Consider the following 5555-nt stretch of genomic DNA (forward strand, 5'->3'; position numbering starts at 1 on the left):
ATCAAATGCTTTATAATATAGCATAGATATTGTATTATTAGATATTTATTTCAATTATATTTTAAAATATTATAATTGATTAATTTTTCAAGATGCTTATTTTGGTCATTTTACATTTTTATCAAATAGTTTTTGTCAAACATGATTTGTTTATTAGTTAGTTTATCAGCTACCACCTAACTTATCAGTCATCACTTAGTTTATCAGCTAACATTAACGTGAAATATCAAAATATTATGAGTATACTATGATTTTCATCCCTATGGTTTGGGAATTATTGCGATTTTTGTCCCTGTGATTTTGAAATTTTAGTTATCATCTATGTGGTTTGTATTTTTTGTTGTTTTAGTCTTCATGGTTTGTAATTTATTAACATTTTATCGGTAAAATCTATTAAAAATGCTCCACTCAATTTAGGGGTATTTTAGTCTCCTTTTTTTGTTTTATTAAATATCTTTTTCGGAATTTTAATTCTTTTAATTTAATAAATCTATATATTTTTTGATAAAAAAATAATTTCTTATTGTTTAAGATAAAATAATAAATATTTTTCAAACAATTCTGTAACACCCAAAATTTTTGGACTTTATGTTCCATATGTATTTCGTATGATATTTAGAGATTAAAATATACTTTTATTAAGTTATATCGTTGGAAGATGTTATGGGCTGAATTTTATGATAGGATATAGAAGTCATTTAGAAGTCAAATTTGTGGTTAAAGCAGGTTATAATGCGGTTAAATGTCTTGAAACCCGCTTTAGAATATGTTTGCAGGAATTTTTTGACACTGGAGACTTTTTACGCAGGTGAATGGACTTGAAACCCAGTTTAGGGTATGTTTTTAAATTTTTTGAACAACGCGACTTTCCATGTGGGTGAAAGAGCTTGAAAGCCACTTTAACGCACATATCAGTTTTAAAGGGGTGGTTTTAGGGGGGTTTGACCCCATTTCTTTTCCTCTCTCAACGACTTGTACTTGAACGATGTTAATAACAAAAAGCGAACTAATACTAAAACGATAATTACCAAAAATACATTTAGTAAACAAAAAAAAATCGAACCATAGGAGTGAAAATCGTAATTTCAAAACCGTAAGAACAAAAACTGCGGTCTTTCTCAAATCACAAAGACAAAAATCGAGTTTACTTAAATATTATTTATCTATTTAAAATATTTATCCAAGTTTGGTTCACTCTCCTTTTCTCAATTTCAACACGAAAAAAAAATATCTAAAATCGTCAAAATTCCTATTTTAATATACTATAAGGTATTTGCACAATACAACAAGATACATTTCGATTTTAATTTTTTTTCCTCAGTCGATGTTATAATACAGGTTAATATGGTTTTAATAAAACAATAATGTTTTTATTTTTGAATAAAATATAAATATAAATATATCATAAAAAATTGAAACACAAGATATTGATATTAGTACCAAACTAACTATTTAATTTATTTATTTTTTTGTATATTTCTCTAATTCATTTTTTTATGTTTGGTTTAATAATAATGTTTTTATAAAGATAATAATCAAGTATTTTGTTAGATTTAAACTATTATTCTAATTATATTTTAGATTTTTTATATTTAAAATAAGATATTCATCATCTATTTGATTATGTTTTTTTGCCACTGGGCATTTGGTAAAAAAAACCCTCACTCTTTCAATTGGGACTACTATGGTTTTAATTTGATGCAACGAATGCAGTTTGTCTTCTAACAGCCTTAATCTTCTGATATTCAATTTTGGTACTGTTTTTTTTTTCTTTTCAAATCAAGTGTTGCATGAACAATGGATTGCATAGTTTCAAACGAGTTTTGGTTAAACCTAGATGCTAGCAAGTCAACGGTTTTAAATGCAAACTTGAATGTCAATAATTTTCAAAACACATCTCAAAATCTCATATCAGACATATTATTCATCAATAGCATGTGCATTTACAAATCACACTTAACTCAGTTGACCATGCAAGTGGTGGTGTTTTAAATTATAAACTTAGATGTCCCACTTGTAATTTTTTACGATCTCAACTCGACATATCCACTTATATGCTCTTACAACAATTGGACACAACCAGGAACAGACCCAGAGGGGTGGCACCTGCTACCGTATTGTTCCTTCGTGGTTTGGTAAAAAAAATTAGGTTCATGAAAGATGCAACCGTTTTGTTTTAGAAGATGCAACCGTTTTATATGGTGTCACCGTATCCAAAAATTATTGGGTCCGTCCCTGGACACAACCCTGGGATGTTCACATATAGGACTTGCAGTTAGGGGCTATCTTTTTTTTGTTTTTATAAATAATATAATTTTTTTATTCACACAAAATTTGTTATTGTTTCAATCCTTGTTATTTACAATTCTTTACTATTTTGATTCCTTGCACTTAAAAATGTAAAAATTAGTTCAGGTTCAAAAATCATAATTTCTAAACCATATGGACTAGAAATGTAATTTCCTTTAAAAAAAATCAAGAACACAACGTTAATGTTTTTTAATTTGAGACAACGACAAAACTACCCCTCAAGTTTTACTTTACCAATTTCTGCCCCCAATTAGTTACCTTTATTGGGTTATCACAAGTCAACAGCAATCGTGTGAAAGGATAGTGCCTCCATTTGGTCTCACTAAATAAAAGGAAAATTAAATCAATTAACTTTATATTGAAGTATCTACACAAAAGGGTGTCACGTTTTAAGTGAGGTGAGATTTCAAAATTAATCGAATTATTAAAATATTTTATTATTTATAAAAAATACATAAAATTAGTTTAATTTTATTGTCTGAAATGAATAAATAAATTATTCAAAAACGAATCATAAACCTAAAGTTCTCTCTTTATTTATGTATTTTAAATAACATATTTAATTAAGATATAAAACAAAACCTTCATTTCCTCTAGTTTAGAGTATTAAAAGGGTACTCGAGTAATACAACGAGATAAACCTTGATTTTAATGTTTAGTTTTTTATTCTCTGTCTCTATCGATATAATACGATTTTATGTGGTTTTGAAAAACGACAATGTTTTTATTTTTGAATGAAATATAAATTTGAATATAACATAAAAGTTTGAAAAAATAAATCAATATTAGTATGAAATTAGCTAATTAACAGTTCTCGTTTTAAGAAAAAGATAATGTTTTTATTTGTGTTACATGAAAACTCAAAATGTTGCTTCAGATTTGAATAAAGTGGTAAGTTTTTATATTTGTAATTTGGAGTTGCTAAAACCTCTACTAATATGTATCAATCGAAAAAAATCGATACCAAATATAGTTGGTTGGTACATAGTATTATAAAAAAAAGAAAAAAAATGATACCATACCATGTTCACTTCAATATATGGAGTAGTATATAAAGATCCATTTAATTAAGGGAAAAGTCCAGAAAAACCCAATGGACTTTACTGTTTGGAACGATTAAGTTCTTGGATAATTTTTTGGAACAAATAAATCCTTGGACATTCTAAAACCTGTTAAATAAGTCATTGAACTTTTTAAAACATATTAAATAGATCATCATTCCATACAAATGTAACTTGTAACCTGAATAAATGTAACCTTTAACATTATTAAAAAAAAAAAAACTTAAAAAATCCTAAAATAATTGACTGCTCATCTCCCTCTTCTTCTACCTCTCATGACCACCGTCTCCATCCCGTCTCCTTCTCCCTCTCGCCGATTAATGCTCACACACCCCGTCTCCTTCTCCCTCTCGCCGATTAAAGCTCGTCTCCCTCGCCCCCATCGCCGCCGCACCACCCCGTTGCCGCCCCTGTCTCCGCTCGTCGCTGTCGCCACCGCTCCACCCCGTCGCTAATCTAATCAGGTTTGCTCCAAAACTGTTCAATCATATGATTACCTTTTTGCATATAAATCTTTCATTTGTTAAAACCTAATGAATGAAGAAGGTTTCTTGGCCATTAAGATATGCAAGAAGCTATTGAGGATAGTAGTTTAGAGTTTTAATAAGATCACTTTATGATTCTAGGATGGAGTCTGGTGCCATTCCTCTTAAGTTTTTGTATCTGTGAAGATGAACATAAATTGAAGGAGGTGGTCTTGAGGAAAGGTGTGAAGAGGTTAGGGGATATGATGGGGGAATTCAATGTAGAATTCATGGGGAAAAATCAGGGTTGGATTTTGGCCTCACTCACCAAGAATCATTCCATAAAGCAAACACATGCAGAAAGAATATGATTGTTTTCAAGGGTAGGCACAAACTCAGAGATAAGGGAAAGAAAAGTGTAGGTTATACCAATGCTTTGAAAGAAAACCCACAGAGGTTCGACCAAAGTCGATCCCGGACCGGTTGAGCCTCGCCACTGACCGATTGGGATTGTTGGACCGGACAAGGTAAGCTTGACCCCTCTTAACATGACATAGTTTAGGGATCAAACTAGAAACTTAAGGGCCGTTCAACTAAACACTTACCCGGTAAACGCTTACCATTGTGTATGTATCATAAGAGATATATAATCATATAGATATATACATATATCTCAAGAACATCCAAGGAAACAATAATTATATTTCTGTTTTTCATATGGGAATAACATCATAGGCATATCATTGTCTCCTCTTGATTAAAGGTCCTAAATCTATATAATCATATAGATACATATATATCTCAATAACATGCATGTTTTTAAGTGTAAGTGCTTACCAGGTAAAAGACACTTACCATAATTCACTTTGATGACCGATAATGTTAACCAATAGGACAAATCAGGGTATTAATTTTTGTCGGTAAGCACTTACCCGACAAGGGTTTAGTAAATGACCCCTTAGTAAAAATTCAAGATGGAGAGAGTAAGGGGCCGTTTACCTAAATGCTTACCCGTAAGCGCTTACCATTAGGAGTCAACACTATAATTTATTTTACTGGGTAAAAATGTAGTACATCAAAATGTATTTATGCAACAATTTACCTGGTAAACGCCTACCCGGGTAAAAGTCTTTACCCTCATTTACCGGGTAAGACTCTCCATCCTTATCATCGCTCTTGCCGAGTAAGATTCTTGCCCCTTGTCATGTTCATTCGGTGAGGAAAATTGCTCAGTAAGTACTTACCGGGTAAGCGTTTAATAAACGGCCCCTAAATGTATATTGACTGTATAATGACCAACTCGAGATGGAGAGAGTAAATGTATTCATTTGTTTGGATATTCACTTTTTCCAAAGAATGGAAAGTATAAATCTATATATATATTAAAGAAGAAACCACTATGTATGATGTGGCCTCTTCTAAAAGCTATGAGCTTATTTATCTTTTTTCTCCTTTTTTTTGTTTTTTAAAATACTAATTAAGTTAAAKACTATTATGCCCCTACAAGCAAATTGTATATTTCATAATAGATGAGATCATTTGGTAATTTTGCATCCAACTAAGTTTAACCTCCCAAATTATTCAACTTTTTAATAAGCATTCAARATAAGTTTAACCCCTAGACTATTCAACTTCTTCTTAATAGACATTTATTTTATTTATTATTGCAATTGATTTACCTTCTCCAACTTTTTATCTCTTCATCTCTTTATTTCTCAAT

Source organism: Cynara cardunculus (genome assembly GCF_001531365.2).
Source record: "Cynara cardunculus var. scolymus isolate 2C chromosome LG 5, CcrdV1, whole genome shotgun sequence".
NCBI classification, from domain to species: domain Eukaryota; kingdom Viridiplantae; phylum Streptophyta; class Magnoliopsida; order Asterales; family Asteraceae; genus Cynara; species Cynara cardunculus.